Below are 18,618 nucleotides of genomic sequence, written 5' to 3'. Positions count from 1 at the left end.
TTTCCCCAGCTGCCCACTGCTCTGAGGCTAGGAAACACTTACCACCGATAAATCCACTATAATTGAATTTCAATAAGCATTTCTCTACGGTTGGCCATGCTTTCCACCTGGCTACCCCTACCCCGGTCAATTGCCCGGCACCCTCCACAGCAACCCACCAAAGCCCCCACCATTTCTCCTTCACCCAAATCCAGATAGCTGATGTTCTGAAAGAGCTGCAAAATCTGGACCGATACAAATCAGCCGGGCTAGACAATCTGGATCCTCTTTCTAAAATTATCTGCCGAAATTGTTGCAACCCCTATTACTAGCCTGTTCAACCTCTTTCGTATCGTCTGAGATTCCCAAAGATTGGAAAGCTGCTGCGGTCATCCCCCTCTTCAAAGGGGGTGACACTCTAGACCCAAACTGCTACAGACCTATATCTATCCTACCCTGTCTTTCTAAGGTCTTCGAAAGCCAAGTTAACAAACAGATTACCGACCATTTCGAATCCCACCGTACCTTCTCCGCTATGCAATCTGGTTTCAGAGTTGGTCATGGGTGCACCTCAGCCACGCTCAAGGTCCTAAACGACATCATAACCGCCATCGATAAGAGACATTACTGTGCAGCCGTATTCATCGACCTGGCCAAGGCTTTCGACTCTGTCAATCACCATGTTCTTATTGGCAGACTCGACATCCTTGGTTTCTCAAATGATTGCCTCGCCTGGGTTACCAACTACTTCTCTGATAGAGTTCAGTGTGTCAAATCGGAGGGCCTGTTGTCCAGACCTCTGGCAGTCTCTGGGTGTGCCACAGGGTTCAATTCTCGGGCAGACTCTCTTCTCATACATCAATGATGTTGCTCTTGCTGCTGGTGATTCTCTGATCTACGCAGACGACACCATTCTGTATACTTCTGGCCCATCTTTGGACACTGTTAACTAACCTCCAGACGAGCTTCAATGCCATACAACTCTCCTTCCGTGGCCTCCAACTGCTCTTAAACACAAGTAAAACTAAATGCATGCTATTCAATCGATCACTGCTTGCCCGTTCAGCATCACTACTCTGGACGGCTCTGACTTAGAATACGTGGACAACTACAAATACCTGGGTGTCTGGTTAGACTAAACTCTCCTTCCAGACTCACATTAAGCATCTCCAATCAAGCATCTCCAATCCAAAATTAAATCTAGAATCGGCTTCCTATATCGTAACAAAGCATCCTTCACTCATGCTGCCAAACATACCCCCGTAAAAACTCACTATCCTACCGATCCTCGACTTCTGCGATGTCATCTGTAAAATAGCCTCCAACAAACTGGATGCAGTCTCAGTGCCATCCGTTTTTGTCACCAAAGCCCCATACACTACCCACCATTGCGACCTGTACGCTCTCGTTGGTTGGCCCTGGCTTCATACTCGTCACCAAACCCACTGGCTATCTACAAGTCTCTGCAGGTAAAGCCCCGTCTTATCTCAACTCACTGGTCACCATAGCAGCACCCACTCGTAGCACCCACTTGTAGCATGCGCTACGTGCTACGAGATGGTCGTCTTTCCTTCCAGTTCTCTGCTGCCAATGACTGGAACAAACTGCAAAAATCTCTGAAGCTGGAGACTCATATCTCCCTCACTAGCTTTAAGCACCAGCTGTCAGAGCAGATCACTGCACCTGTACATAGCCCATCTGTAAACAGCCCATCTATCTACCTACCTCATCCCCATACTGTATTTATTTATCTTGCTCCTTTGCACCCCATTATCTCTACTTGCACATTCATTTTCTGCACATCTACCATTCCAGTGTTTAATTGCTATATTGTAATTACTTCGCCACCATGGCCTATTTATTGCCTTACCTCATTTGCACTCACTGTAGACTTTTTTGTTTTCTTTTGTCCTACTGTATTATTGACTACGTTTGGTTTATTCCATGTGTAACTCTGTATGTGTCGAATTGTTATGCTTTATCTTGGCCAGGTCGCAGTTGCAAATGAGAACTTGTTCTCAACTAGCCTACCTGGTTAAATAAAGGTGAAATAAATAAAAACAAGTAAATCAAATGTTATGCTGAAGTGGTAGTATTGTTGATATTTAAACTAGGTAGCTTGCATGTTTGGATATCGGGTGGACGTAATCTCCGTTCAGGGTAGACTGGGAAATGGGCACAACCGGCTGCACGCAAGCTCCGTACAGGGCAGTTGTTGAACTATATTACTATAAACTATATTATACCCTTATCTGTGCGCGTGCCTGTTGACGGGTAAATCACCAAACCAGGGGGGAGGTATACCAATCAAACCCCCTCTCAAAACATACGAGGAGTATCTGTAGCTAACAAACAGAAAATCATTCAGGAGCCATTGTGGTCCTGGTAATGGGGTTGGCTGACAGTAGTTCACCATTATCCAGATTTACGGCGAAAGGTAGAGACCCTATATGATTCAGCCCTTTCTAGTACTTGGTACCAGTCTGCAGCAAACACCATTTTTTTTTCAACACTCTCCTTCCCCCACCCATGTCCTCCTGCTCCTCTGCCTCGGCTTCTAAGTGCCTTTCTTCCTCAGCATCTCCCACAGTAAGAAGAAAAGACTGTCTTACCAATTTAGGAGAACGAAGAAGCGGCTAGGCCGCAGGCACTGATTTTTATCCGCAACAAGTCAGTTTGGTGGAAACACTCCACTGGTGGGAAAATGTGCATATGTTCTTCATGTAGATTTTAGAATAATATCTGTTGGATAGAAACCTAGCTAATGACATGTATTACTACAATAAAGGTTTAAGGAAATACAGGCAGGCACCACATTACTACAAGACAAAACAGCTCACTCAATGAAGGCCGCAGGTCTTGTAAGTATAAAAGCAAAGCTTTCATATAATAATAAAAAAGCTTGAAGGTAGTGGAATGGGATAGTCTTAGTGTGGTGTGTGAAGAATCCTATACTTTACCTTGTATGCAGTACACATCCATTATTGTGGAAGCACCTCTAAGAGTTTGAATTAGTCTGTTTGAGAAGGTTTGAATCCTAAGCAACCTGTATACACAATCTGAAGTACAATACCAACATAGCTACTGTAGTAGGTCAAAGCTGAGTGCTGGAAAACCTTGGTAGAGCCTGGCTGTGGGAGTGTGTGATTGCAGAGAGAAAAATTGCCTTTGTTGAGAAGACCTTGAAACAGCAGGGAAACGCATGCTGAGTGTACGGAACATAAAAAAACCCAGCAGTGTTGCAGTTCTTGACTCACGCGGTGCACCTGGCACCTACCATAATTTTCAAACGCACTTAAATCTTTGTCTTGCCCATTCACCCTCTGAATGGCACACACACAATCCATGTCTCAAGGCTTAAAAATCCATCTTTAACCTGTCTCCTCCCCTTCATCTACACTGATTGAAATGGATTTAACAGGTGACATCAATATGGGATCATAGCTTTCACCTGGATTCACCTGGTGAGTCTGTCATTCAAAGAGCAGTTCCTAATGTTTTGTAGATTGTGTACACTACCGTGAAACGTTTTAGAACACTGACTCATTCAAGGGTTTTTCTTTATTTTGACTAACCAAAAAGTGTTAAACAAATCAAAATATATTTTATATTTGAGATTCTTCAAATAGCCACCCTTTGCCTTGATGACAGCTTTGTACACTCTTGGTATTCTTTCAACCAGCTTCACCTGGAATGTTTTTCCAACAGTCTTGAAGGAGTTCCCACATATGCTGAGCACTTGTTGGCTGTTTTTCCTTCACTCTGCGGTCCGACTCATCCCAGAGCATCTCAATTTGGTTGAGGTCGGGGGATTGTGGAGGCCAGGTCATCTGATGCAGCACTCCATCACTCTCCTTCTTGGTAAAATAGCCCTGTTGAAAAACAAATGATAGTCCCACTAAGCCCAAACCAGATGGGATGGCGTATCGCTGCAGAATGCCTTGAATTCTAAATAAATCACTGTCACCAGCAAAGCACCCCCACACCATCACACCACCTCCTCCATGCTTTATGGTGGGAAATACACATGCAGAGGTCATCCGTCCACCTACTCTGCGTCTCACAAAGACACGGCGGTTGGAACCAAAAATCTCCTATTTGGACTCCAGACCAAAGGACAGGTTTCCACTGGTCTGATGTCCATTGCTTGTATTTCTTGGTCCAAGTAAGTCTCTTCTTATTGGGGTCCTTTAGTAGTGGTTTCTTTGCAGCAATTCGACCATGAAGGCCTGATTCTCCTCTGAACAGTTGATGTTGAGATGTGTCTGTAATTTGAACTCTGTGAAGCATTTAGTTAGGCTGCCATTTCTGAGGCTGGTAACGCTAATGAACTTATCCTCTGCAGCAGAGGTAACTCTGGGTCGTCCTTTCCTGTGGCGGTCCTCATGAAAGCCAGTTTAATCATAGCGCTGGATGGTTTTTGCGACTGCACTTCAAGAAACTTTCAAAGTTCTTAATTTTCCTTATTGACTGACCTTCATGTTTTAAAGTAATGATGAACTGTCGTTTCTCTTTGCTTATTTGAGCTGTTCTTGCCATAATATGGACTTGGTCTTTTTACAAAATAGGGCTATCATCTGTATAACGCTCTCGGTAGCCGATGTGGGCAAGACCTTTAAACAGGTCAATATGTCTTCACTGACATTTTCAACCTCTCCCTGACAGTCTGTAATACCTATATGTTTCAAGCAGACCACCATAGTCCCTTTTCCCAAGAACACTTAGGTAACCTGCCTAAAATGATTACCGGCCCGTAGCACTAAAATCTGTAGCCATGAAATACTTTTAAAGGCTGGTCATGGCTCACATTACATCATCCCAGACACCCTGAACCTACTCCAATTCGCATACCACCCCATCAGATCCACAGATGATGTAATCACTATTTCACTCCACACTGCCCTTTCCCACTTTGACAAAAGGAACACCTACGTGAGAATGCTGTTCATTGACTACATCTCTGCTAAATATGCTGACCAGAAAGTTACAGAAAATCAGTCAATTCAAATAAATGTAAGTCTATGGATTTCACATGATTGGGAATACAGATATGTATCCGTTGGTTACAGATACCTACAAAATGGTAGGGACGTGGATCATAAAACCAGTCAGTATCTGGTGTGACCACCATTTGCCTCATGCAGCGCGACACATCTCCTTCAGAAACGTCCTCTCACTCACATGGAGTTCATCAGGCTGTTGATTGTGGAATGTTGTCCCATTCCAATTCAATTGCTGTACAAAGTTGCTGGATATTGGCAGGAACTGGAACACGCTGTCGTACACATCGATCCAGAGCATCACACACATGCTCAATGGGTGACATGTCTGAGTATGCAGGCCATGGAAGAACTGGGACATTTTCAGATTGCAGGAATTGTGAACAGATCCTGCTGATGTTGGGCTGTGTGTTATCATGCTAAAACGTGAGGTGATGGCGGCGGATAAATGGCACGACAATGGGCCACAGGATAAATTGTGTTTGTTGTCCGTAGCTTATGCCTGCCCATGCCATAACCCCACCAAGGGGCACTCTGTTCACAATGTTGACATCAGAAAACTGCTCGCCCACACGACGCCATACGTCTGCGGTTGTGAGGCCGGTTGGACGTACTGCCAAATTCTCTAAAACAATGTTGGAGGGGGCTTATGGTAGAGAAGTTAACATTCAATTCTCTGGCAACAGCTCTGGTGGACATTCCTGTAGTTAGCATGCCAAATGCACACTCCCTCAACTTGAGACATCTGTGGCATTGTGTTGTGTGACAAAACTGCACATTTTAGAGTAGCCTTTTATTGTCCCCAGCACAAGTGCATCTGTTTAATGATCATGCTGTTTAATCATCTTCTTGATATGCCACACCTGTCAGGTGGATGGATTATCTTGGCAAAGTATAAATGCTCACTAACAGGGATGTAAACAAATTTGTGCACAAAATGTTTAAGAAATTAGCTTTTTGTGCATATGGAAAATTTCTGCCATCTTTTATTTCAGCTCATGGAACATGGGACCAACACTTTACATGTTGCGTTTATCAACTCAGCAAAAAAGAAACGTCCTCTCACTGTCAACTGTTTATTTTCAGCAAACTTAACATGTGTAAATATTTGTATGAACATAACAAGATTCAACAACTGAGACACAAACTGAACAAGTTCCACAGACATGTGACTAGCAGAAATGGAATAATGTGTCCCTGTACAAAGGGGGGGTCAAAATCAAAAGTAACAGTCAGTATCGGGTGTGGCCACCAGCTGCATTAAGTACTGCAGTGCATCTCCTCCTCATGGACTGCACCAGATTTGCCAGGTCTTGCTGTGAGATGTTACCCCACTCTTCCACCAAGGCACCTGCATGTTCCCGGACATTTCTGGGGGGGAATGGCCCTAGCCCTCACCCTCCAATCCATCAGGTCCCAGATGTGCTCTTCGCTGGCCATGGCATAACACTGACATTCCTGTCTTGCAGGAAATCATGCATAGAATGAGCAATATGGCTGGTGGCATTGTCATGCTGGAGGGTCATGTCAGGATGAGCCTGCAGGAAGTGTACCACATGAGGGAGGAGGATGTCTTCCCTGTAATGCACAGCGTTGAGATCGCCTGCAATGACAACAAGCTCAGTCCGATGATGCTGTGACACACCGATACCACTCCAGAGTACAGGCCTCGGTGTACTGCTCATTCCTTCGACGACCATCACCCCTGGTAAGACAAAACCGCGACTCGTCAGTGAAGAGCACTTTTTGCCAGTCCTGTCTGGTCCAGCGATGGTGGGTTTGTGCCCATAGGCGACGTTGTGCGTTCATGGTGTAACTCGGGCAGGTGTGATGTTCGGATGTACCGATCCTGTGCAGGTGTTTTAACAACTCTATCCTCCTGATTCCTGCTTACAAGCAAAAATTAAAGCAGGAAGCACCAGTGACTCGGTCTATTAAAAAGTGGTCAGATGAAGCAGATGCTAAACTACAGGACTGTTTTGCTATCACAGACTGGAACATGTTCCTGGATTCTTCAGATGGCATTGAGGAGTACACCACATCAGTCACTGGCTTTATCAATAAGTGCATCGAAGACGTCGTCCCCACAGTGACTGTACGTACATACCCCAAACAGAATCCATGGATTACAGGCAACATTCGCACTAAGCTAAAGGGTAGACCTGCCGCTTTCAAGGTGCGGGACTCTAACCCGGAAGCTTACAAGAAATCCTGCTATGCCCTGCGACGAACCATCAAACAGGCAAGGCGTCAATACACGGCTAAGATTGAATCATACTACACCGGCTCCGACGCTCGTCTTATGTGGCAGGGCTTGCAAACTATTACAGAATACAAAGGGAAGCACAGCTGTGAGCTGCCCAGTGACACGAGCCTACCAGACGAGCTAAATCACTTCTATGCTCGCTTCGAGGCAAGCAACACTGAGGCATGCATGAGAGCATCAGCTGTTCCGGACGACTGTGTGATCACGCTCTCCGTAGCCGACGTGTGTAAGACCTTTAAACAGGTCAACATACACAAGGCTGCGGTGCCAGACGTGTGCTCCGGGCATGGGCTGACCAACTGGCAGGTGTCTTCACTGACATTTTCAACATGTCCCTGATTGAGTCTGTAATACCAACATGTTTCAAGCAGACCACCATAGTCCCTGTGCCCAAGAACACAAAGGCAACCTGTCTAAATGACTACAGACCCGTAGCACTCACGTCCGTAGCCATCAAGTGCTTTGAAAGGTTGGTAATGGCTCACATCAACAGCATTATCTCAGAAACCCTAAACCCACTCCAATTTGCAAACCGCCCAAACAGATCCACAGATGATGCAATCTCTATTGCACTCCACACTGCCCTTTCCCACCTCGACAAAAGGAACACTTATGTGAGAATGCTATTCATTGACTACAGCTCAACGTTCAACACCATAGTACCCTCAAACTCATCACTAAGCTAAGGATCCTGGGACTAAACACCTCCCTCTGCAACTGGATCCTGGACTTCCTGGCGGGCCGCCTCAAGGTGGTGAGGGTAGGTAGCAACACATCTGCCACTCTGATCCCTGACACTGGAGCTCACAGGGGTGCGTGCTCAGTCCCCTCCTGTACTCCCTGTTCACCCACGACTGCATGGCCAGGCACGACTCCAACACGATCAAGTTTTTCAACGACACAACAGTGGTAGGCCTGATCAACGACGAGACAGCTTATAGGGAGGAGGTCAGAGACCTGGCCGGGTGGTGCCAGAATAACAACCTATCCCTCAACGTAACCAAGACTAAGGAGATGATTGTGGACTACAGGAAAAGGAGGACTGAGCACGCCCCCATTCTCATCGACGGGGCTGTAGTGGAGCAGGTTGAGAGCTTCAAGTTCCTCGGTGTCCACATCAACAACAAACTAGAATGGTCCAAACACACCAAGACAGTCGTGAAGAGGGCACGACAAAGCCTATTCCCCCTCAGGAAACTAAAAAGATTTGGCATGGGTCAAGAGATCCTCAAAAGGTTCTACAGCTGCAACAGAGCATCCTGACTGGTTGCATCACTGCCTGGTACGGCAATTGCTATGCCTCTAACCGCAAGGCACTACAGAGGGTAGTGCGTACGGCCCAGTACATCACTGGGGCTAAGCTGCCTGCCATCCAGGACCTCTACACCAGGCGGTGTCAGAGGAAGGCCCTTAAAATTGTCAGACCCCAGCCACCCCAGTCAGACTGTTCTCTCTACTACCGCATGGCAAGCGGTACCGGAGTACCACGTCTAGGGAAAAAAAGGCTTCTCAACAGTTTTTACCCCCAAGCCATAAGACTCCTGAACCGGTAATCAAATGGCTACCCGGACTATTTGCAATGTGTGCCCCCCCCAAACCCTCTTTTTATGCTGCTGCTACTCTCTGTTTATCATGTATGCATAGTCACTTTAACTATACATTCATGTACATGCTACCTCAATTGGGCCGACCAACCAGTGCTCCTGCACATTGGCTAACCGGGCTATCTGCATTGTGTCCCACCACCCGCCAACCCCTTTTACATTACTGCTACTCTGTTCATCATATATGCATAGTCACTTTAACCATATGTACATACTATCTCAATCAGCCTGACTAACCGGTGTCTGTCTGTAGCCTCGCTACTGTATATAGCCTGTCTTTTTACTGTTTTATTTCTTTACTTACCTAACACCTTTTTTGCACAATTGGTTAGAGCCTGTAAGTAAGCATTTCACTGTAAGGTCTACACCTGTTGTATTCGGCGCACGTGACAAACTTTGATTTGATTTGACATGTTCTGCCACTGCGAGGACGATCAGCTGTCCGTCCTGTCTCCCTGTAGCGCAGTCTTAGGCGTCTCACAGTACGGGCCCTGGCCACATCTGCAGTCCTCATGCCTCCTTGCAGCATGCCTAAGGCACATTCACGCAGATGAGCAGGGACCCTGGGCATCTTTCTTTTGGTGTTTTTCAGTCATTAGAAAGGCCTCTTTAGTGTCCCTGGTTTTCATAACTGTGACCTTAATTGCCTACCGTCTGTAAGCTGTTAGTGTCTTAATGACCGTTCCACATGTGCGTGTTCATTAATTGTTTATGGTTCATTGAACAAGCATGGGAAACAGTGTTTAAACCCTTTACAATTAAGATCTGTGAAGTTATTTGGATTTTTACGAATTATTTTTGAAAGACGGGGTCCTGAAAAGTTTTTTTTTTTTTTTGCAGAGTTTATTTTTGCCCAGTGTAGTTAAATAGTTAGCAAAGAGTCCGGATAGCTATTTGGTTTTGACCCTTTTTGCAGAAAGGTTTGTGACTCGTCACATACACTGCTGCTTCTGTTTATTATCTGTCACTTTATTCCTAGTTGTATGTGCATACACTACATGGCCAAAAGTATGTGGATACCCCTTCAAATTAGTGGATTCAGCTATATCAGCCACACCCGTTGCTGACAGGTGTATAAAATCTAACATACAGCCATGCCATTTCCATAGACAAATATTGTCTGTAGAATGGCATTACTGAAGAGCTCAGTGACTTTTAACGTGTCACCGTCATAAGATGTAAAATTTCTGCACAAACTCACAGAATGGGACCTCCGAGTGCTGAAGAAGCGCACAGCGCGTAAAAATTGTTTGTCCTCCGTTGTAATGCTCACCACCGAGTTCCAAACTGCTTTTGGATGCATCGTCAGCAGCTTCATGAAGTGGGTTTCCATGGTGGGGCAACCACACAAGCCTAAGATCACCATGCTCAATGCCAAGCATTGGCTGGAGTGGTGTAAAGCCCGTCGCCATTAGACTCTGGAGCAGTGGAAATGCATTCTCTGGAGTGATGAATCACGCCATCACCAGCTTGCAGTCCGATGGACAATTCTGGATATGGTGGATGCCAGGAGAACGCTACCTGCCCGAATACATAGTGCCAACTGTTAAGTTTAATGTTCTGGGGCTGTTTTTCATGTTTCGGGCTAGGCTTCAGTTCTAGTGAAGAAAAATCTTAACGCTACAGCATACAATGATATTCTAGAGGATTCTGTGCTTCCAACTTCGTGGCAAGTTTGAGGAAGGCCCTTTCCTGTTTCAGCATGACAATGACCCCCGTGGACAAATTGAGGTCCATAAGGAAATGGTTTGTTGAGATCAGTGTGGAAGAACTTGACTGGCCTTCACAGAGCCCTGACCTCAACCTGATCGAACACCTTTGGGATGAATTGGAAAGCCGACTGCGAGCCAGGCCTAATCGCTCAACATCAGTGACTGTCCTCAGTAATGCTTTTGTGGCTGAATGGAAGCAAGTCCCCGACGCAATGTTGCAACATATATTGGAATGCCTTCCCAGAAGAGTGGAGGCTACTATAGCAGCAAAGGGGGGAATAAACTCCATATTAATGACCATGATTTTGGAATGAGATGTTCGACAAGCAGGTGTCACATACCTTTGGCCATGTAGTGTATCTACCTCAATTACCCCTACACGTCGACTTGGTACTGGTACCCCTTGTATATAGCCAAGTTATCGTTACTCATTGTATCTTTTATTACGTGTTTTACTTTTCTATAATTTTTTCTTTCTCTCTGCATTGTTGTGAAGGCCCCATAAGTAAGCATTTCATTGTTAGTCTACACCTGTTGTTTACAAAGCATGTGACCGATAAAATTAGATTTGATTGAAATGACGAAACAGTATTTGGGGGCGGGCATAAACTGTAGAGATCTGAATGACTCTCCATTCTTTGGTAAATGTGGGGGTGGCTTTTAAAATTGTGGGACTATCTAAATACAATTCAGATTTAATTTTATAAATGTAGAGACATTGAATGGGAATCTTGGGGAGTTAGGAGGGACAGAGTTGATTGGTTGACCTCCAAGACCAAATCTGTCTTTTCCTCCATCTGGGTTGGATATCATGCTAAATGGTTCCAATTGGTTTAGGACAAGAAGCAGAACAGGGAAATGAAGCCGTTGTTCTTGACCAGCAGACTGCCAATGAGATTGGACTGTAATGATTGCCTGCAGCAGACTGACTATCTGGCAGATGTTGTTGCCGGGGTTAAATTGCCTCACACTATACTTAATAGTGTCTCATTTAGGCCAGAGAGGTTGATGGAAGAGCCTCTTCTGAGCCCACAGAGTCTTTCTCGTGAGCCTCCCATCATTCCTGGAAGCTCACCCACCTCAGCCCTACCTACCACTACTGCCTCAGGGCAGAAAGGAGACAGAGCAGGGCAGAGTGACAAATGTTTCTTGCACTTCAGACCTGCACTTCAGACCCATTAGACTCAATTCTAGGGCCACCATTTCCCAGAAAAGGAAGATTGCATCCAAGATTTTTGTTAACCTTCTGTACATTTTTTTTCTCCATCACTCTAATGGCTGTCACATAGTTGTATTACTTCCTGGTTCCAGAGATGGGAAAAGTCACAATTTTGCATGTCCTAAACAAGTCTCAAGTCTTAACCTTTGAGTCTCGAGTCAAGTCCCAAATAATAATGGGCAAGTCTCAAGTGAAGTCCCAAGTTTCACAGCTCAGGTCAGTCCCTAATTTGGGGTTTGAGTCCTCAAGTCTATGGTTAAGTGTTTATGCCAATTGCATTGCAATTACAAAGCATCAGTACTGTACTCTACTTTTGTCAACTGTGTAGGGCTGGGAATTGCCAGGGACCTCACAATACGATATCATGATATTTAGGTGCCAATACGATATGTATTGTGATTCTCACGATTCTATATGTATTGCGATTCGTTACTGTGATTTTTATTGTGATTGAATGCTCCAAACATATTGCTCACCATAGAGAAAACGAGTTTTGATCAATCATGGAAATAAAAGTGCTGAAAACAAATGGCTCCCTATTTAAAAAGAAGATGGAAAACAAGCTACCGTAATTTCTGGACTATTAAGCGCACCTGAATATAAGCCGCACCCACTGAATTTAAAAAGAAAAGTATTATTTTGAACATAAATAAGCCGCACATGTCTATAAGCCGCAGGTGCCTACCGGTACATTGAAACAAATTAACTTTACACAGGCTTTAATGAAACACGGCTTGTAACAAAAATAAAAAGGCTTTAACGAAACACGGCTTGTAACAAAAAAAAAATTGCAGTAAGCTTTAGTTGTCTTTTTGCACTGAGTCAATTCCTCACGCTGCTGTTTCCAACGTCTTATCATCGACTCATTAAGACCAAGCTCCCGTGCAGCAGCTCTATTTCCTTTTCCAACAGCCAGATCAATCGCCTTCAACTTGAAAGCTGCATCATATGCATTTCTCCGTGTCTTTGCCATGATGAGGGTGACAAAATGACTACCGTAATCAGAATGATGGGAAGTTTGAGAGCACTCAATTTAATCTAAACAGTAAACAAACAAGTTGTTTGACCTTAACCCGTTCGGCAATTTCATTGGTCTAATGAAAGCTTCATGCCGCCAAAAATTTTGTAAGAAAAAAAAATTGAAAGCGGGAAAAATCCATATATTAGCCGCGTCATTGTTTAAGCGTGGGTTCAAAGCGTGGGAAAAAAGTTGCGGCTTATAATCCGGAATTTACGGTACACAAAAAGGTGCTATCGAGAACCTGAAAGGGTTCTTCGGCTGTCCCCATAGGAGAACCCTTTGAAGAACCCTTTTTGGTTCCAGGTTAAACCCTTTTGGGTTCCATGTAGAGGGCTTTACATGGAACCCAAAAGGGTTCTTCATGAAACCAAAAAGGGTTATCCTATGTGTACTGCTAGAGAACCATTTTAGAACCCTTTTTTAAAAGATTGTATGAAGGTAAAATACTGGAATTTTGGTGTAGGTACAGCATATGTGATATTGTCAATGCGATGTATCATAAATAATACCCCGATACAGCACAGGAATGAAATCACCAACATGTATTGATCACATCTTTACTAATGCTGCAGAAATTTGCTTGAAAGCCGTATCCAAATCCATCGGATGTAGTGATCAAAATATAGTAGCCGTATCTAGGAAAACCAAAGTTTCAAAGGCTGGGTCTAATATAGTGTATAAGAGGTCATACAATACATTTTGTAGTGATTCCTATGTCTATGATGTAAATAATATTTGTTGGTCTTTGGTGTGAAATGAGAAGCAACCAGAAGCTACACGTGACACATTTATGAAATTGCTTATCCAGTTTAATAATAAGCATGCACCTATTAAGAAAATTACTGTAAAAACTGTTAAATCCCAGGGGAGTGATAGGAATTTAAATTGTATGGTTGAGAGGGATGAGGCAAAAGGAATGGCAAATTAGTCTGTCTGCACAACCGATTGGCAAACGTACCACAAATTGAGAAATCGTCTGACTACACTGAATAAAAAGAAGAAACTACACTATGAAACAAAGATAAATGACATAAAGAATCATAGTAAAAAGCACCTTAAATGAAATTTTGGGCAAAAAGGCAAACTCCGCTCCATCATTCATTGAATCAGATGGTTAATTTATCACAAAACCCACTGATATTGCAAACTACTTTAACGTCTATGGGCTAGGTGGGACGTTAGCGTCCCACTCTATTCAACAGCCAGTGGAATCGTGTGGCGCGAAATACAAATACCTCAAAAATGAAATAATTTCAATATTTCAAACATACGACTATTTTACACCATTTGAAAGGCAAGACTCTCGTTAATCTAACCACATTGTCCGATTTTCAAAAAGGCTTTACAGCGAAAGCAAAACATTAGATTATGTTAGGAGAGTACATAGACACAAATAACCACACAGCCATTTTTCAAGCAAGCATATATGTCACAAAAAAACAAAACGCAGCTAAATGCAGCACTAACCTTTGATCTTCATCAGATGACACTCCTAGGACATTATGTTATACAATACATGCATGTTTTGTTCAATCAAGTTCATATTTATATAAAAAAACAGCTTTTTACATTGGCGTGTGATGTTCAGAAATTGTATTCCCACCGAAAACTTCCGGTGAATTTACTAAATTACTCATGATAAACGTTGACAAAATACATAAATTATTTTAAGAATTATAGATACAGAACTCCTTAATGCAATCGCTATGTCAGATTTTAAAATAGCTTTTCGGCGAAAGCACATTTTGCAATATTCTGAGTACATAGCTCAGCCATCACGGCTAGCTAATTTGACACCCGCCAAGTTCGGGGCAACCTAAACTCAGAATTACTATTAGAAAAATTGGATTACCTTTGCTGTTCTTTGTCAGAATGCACTCCCAGGACTGCTACTTCCACAACAAATGTTGTTTTTGTTACAAATAATCCATAGTTATGTGCAAATACCCCCGTTTTGTTAGTGCGTTCAGGTCACTATTCAAAGGGTAACGCGCGAGCGCATTTCGAGACAAAACATTTCAAAAGGCTCCTTTACCGTACTTAGAAGCATGTCAAACGCTGTTTTAAAATCCATTTTTATGGTATTTTTCTCGTAAAATATCGCTAATATTCCATCCGGACAATGCTGTATTCATTCAAAAAGGAAGAGGGAAAAAAATGGCGAGGTCTCGTGAACGTGCATTTCCAATCTCTTAGCCAGCAGGCAGTCCACTGACAAACTGTGCAATCTCTTAGCCACCAGGCAGTCCACTGACAAACTGGGAGTGTGAGGGCTAGGGCCATTCCCTCCAGAAATATCCGGGAACTTGCAGGTGCCTTGGTAGAAGAGTGGGGTAACATCTCACAGCAAGAACTGGCAAATCTGGTGCAGTCCATGAGATGCACTGCAGTACTTAATGCAGCTGGTGGCCACACCAGATACTGACTGTTACTTTTGATTTTGACCCCCCCCCTTTGTTCAGGGAGACATTATTCCATTTCTGTTAGTCACATGTCTGTGGAACTTGTTCAGTTTGTCTCAGTTGTTGAATCTTGTTATGTTCATACAAATATTTACCTTTTTTTTGCTGAGTTTCTATGGCATACCAATCCGAACTCCTTTCTCGGCGTGTCCAGCCCTCTCATTATCTCAGCCAATCATGGTTAGTGGGAAGGTTGCCACTTTTTCTGTGGCTTAACCAACAAGGCTTGTAATTTAACAATTTTGTTCATATTTACAGATGGTATACAAGTTTGTTATTAAGGCACATGAAAGTTCACATGTTCCAGAAGGCATTTCTGCCAAAAAACGCATTTTGTTAAAACATTTTTTTTAAATAATGTTAAAATGGCTCTCCTGTGAAGTTGTGACTTGCGACATACGCATAGTTTCCTGAAACGGGTCACATTTACATTTACATTGCAAGTATATGCTGTAGTCTGACTACTTGGCACGGTTTGGTAATGTTGACCACATTTGAAGAAACCTACTGAAGACTAAATGTTTTATAGTGCCATTATAACCATTCATGACTTCTGCCTCTTGTTTCAAATAAGATACTTCTAGAATTGTTTGTGATTGTGCTTGATAGAACATTTATTGTTTTTAAATGTGTAATTTCCTTGTGCAGCTAATCCCTTATTCCACATAGAGACATATTTTTATTTTGACAGGTGAATTTATTGTAAATGTTAGCCTCACACCAAGCTGTTGGTTTTTTTCACACTCCTTGAACACTTGAAGGCAGACTTTTATCTTCTTTCATGTTTTTAGTTATTCACACATCTGTACAACCACATGAAGGCAAACTTCCATCATATTTTGAGCCTGTAATTAAATTATTCAAAAGCTGTCAAAGTACATTTCTCAGTATCATCATTCTGAATAAGTTCTAAGAAATCACGAAACATCATTCCATGCGTGAAGCATGGAATGAGTTAAACTCTAGTTCTTTACACAAATCCATATAGTTTACTTCTAATTTGACAGTAAAGAAAGATTGTCCACCGACACGTTCCTCATCGTACAAGTATAGTATGCGCTTGAGGAAATAAACATGCAAATAAACATCTGTTCCCTGGTCAAAAGCATTCATTTGTTAGGTTGCACAATCACCTGTACAAGATAAAACCATAGCACTTCTCAGCCAGAGCAAACCCACTGGGCACAGACATCAGTTCAACGTCTAGTTTTGATTTACATTTGTTTGAGTTGTCAACTAATGTGAATTCTACGTGAAATTAATAAAACATTTCACCATGTCATTGGATTTAGTTAAAAGTTGGGTAAAAAAAAAGACAAATTCCCTTATGTTTGAGTTTTTACAAATCCTATTAGTTTTCCACATTGATATAACGTCATTACATAGATCCGTTTTCGTGGAAATGACATGGAAGCAACATTGATTCAACCAGTTTTAAACCAGTGGGAACAACCCCATTGCTGCAGGTCAGAATCAGTTGCCAGAGTTTGTTTTTGAAGAAGGGCAGTTACTAGTCGGAGAGTATTTTATTTTTATTTGAACAGACACACTTTCATGGGTTACATGGAGCAGTAGGCTGACTGCACATGCTGCTCCTATCATACTTGGAGGTTTTCCCTCCAATTCCAGACAGCTCAGCATGGGGTTATCAGAGGCAGCTTCATTTAATTCTCGGATGAGACTGGGCTGTTCAAACCAGCATTCCCGGTTCGCTACATTCATCAAGTGCACCTAAAGTATTTGAAAGAACATTTGACCCAGGTCTGGAAAATGTCAATGTCTTCTATTTTGTGAAATACATATTGTGTTTTATTTTGTGTAAATGGAATTAGGAGAAAAACAGTTGGTCAAAATCCATTTGAGTCCCTCTCACATACACTCACTTTGAAAGGTTAGCGTCTTCTCAAATTCCAAGCAATAAAGTTTGATGTATATCTTTGACCCAAACAATGAACTTATTGAAGGGACCTTGAATCAGACACTCAAACCACTTCATCAAATGGCTCTTGTGCTTTTTAGCAGTTATATTTAGAATACTCTTAACTATAAGCTCTGTGCTGAATTGTCTTGTACCTCGTGTCTTATATTAAGTGACCAAAATCACATGCGCCTATTTTTTTCATCAGCACCGTAATACACTTACACATGGGATATTGAGAGTGTAAATAGAATGGGAACACGAGGCTACTTAGGCAAGTGCAAATGTCACTTTGTCTGTGTACTGTTGATTTGTGTTGGGATTGCAAATAGTTTATTGCTTTGGTATGACCAGAATTTGAACTCTGCCTTGCTCTGCTTCTTTGGCATAAAAGCTCAAAGACAGCAAGGAACCTATAGAAGTAGTGGGAGTGAGAAGATCCCTCCAGTCCTGCTCCCTCTGACCTGTCCCATTCATCTCCTCTCCTAAAGCTGTCCAACTCGCTGCCTGGCGGGGTCTCATTGTCACCATGGCAACCTCTACCATAGGGCCTGCTCTGTTTTCCTGGAAAGAAATGGTTAGGGATGGCAGTGTGACTCAGCTGCCTCGTCGGGGTGTTGGACCCAAGCTTACCACAGTCACATATTACTCACAGAGAAGCACTTTGAAATGGAAAATATATGGAAACGGTTTGGTCAGGAAGTTCTTCACCAAAAATGCGGCACCTTAGAATTATGTTACTCAGTTGCAGCACCCCTGCTTGCATTGTTTGCCGTCCAAAACCTTTTCCAGGTGGCTTTGTTTTGCATGACCTTGTCCAGGTACCCCACAGTGATCTACCGCTATGCGGTCCCCATAGAGCTCTAAAGAGTTTAATAATACTCCATTTAAAGGTGCTACACAAAGGATTTGCACACATCATTTTTGCATTGAATGATATTGTTTCACAGTAATACTTACCAGCCAGTGTACTGTTTGACTGCGATATTTGCCTATTGATTTCTACCGCTGGAGTGGCATCTGTTGTCAAAACGAAAGTTACTTTCGGTTTAGGTCCACCAGCTTCCACAGCGGTTTTTGTCCACCAGCTTCAAACAGCTGTTAAAACTATATTTGCTGTTATTGGAAAGATATTTCACAGGAATTTAGATGGTACAATGATTCCCTTCACTATTCAGTGCTTGTTTTCTCACATAAACTGAAATTGAGCGAACAGTGTAGAATCTTTGCAACCAGGAAATTAGTGATTTCCACTAGATAACACAGCCCCAAAGTCAGAACAGCTTTCCCAGTTTGACAGCAGATGCCGCTCCGGCAGGATAAATCAATAGGCGAATATCACAGCCAATCACAACACTGGTGGGTAAGTAATACTGTGAAACACTATCATTCCACTATTCACGCCAGATACGCTACATGACCAAAAGTATGTGGACA

At 43.0% G+C, this 18,618-nt stretch overlaps 1 protein-coding gene across 2 annotated transcripts in view; it reads left to right on the top strand.

Moving 5' to 3' along the window:
• Window positions 1–18,618, top strand: part of alcama (activated leukocyte cell adhesion molecule a) — an 86,637-nt gene that overhangs the window by 26,706 nt on the left and 41,313 nt on the right. The window lies entirely within an intron of this gene.

The sequence above is a fragment of the Salmo trutta genome, chromosome 19, assembly GCF_901001165.1.
Source record: "Salmo trutta chromosome 19, fSalTru1.1, whole genome shotgun sequence".
Taxonomy (NCBI): domain Eukaryota; kingdom Metazoa; phylum Chordata; class Actinopteri; order Salmoniformes; family Salmonidae; genus Salmo; species Salmo trutta.
Note: the sequence above shows the minus strand (reverse complement) of the source record. Positions and strands in the feature narration are given on the sequence as shown.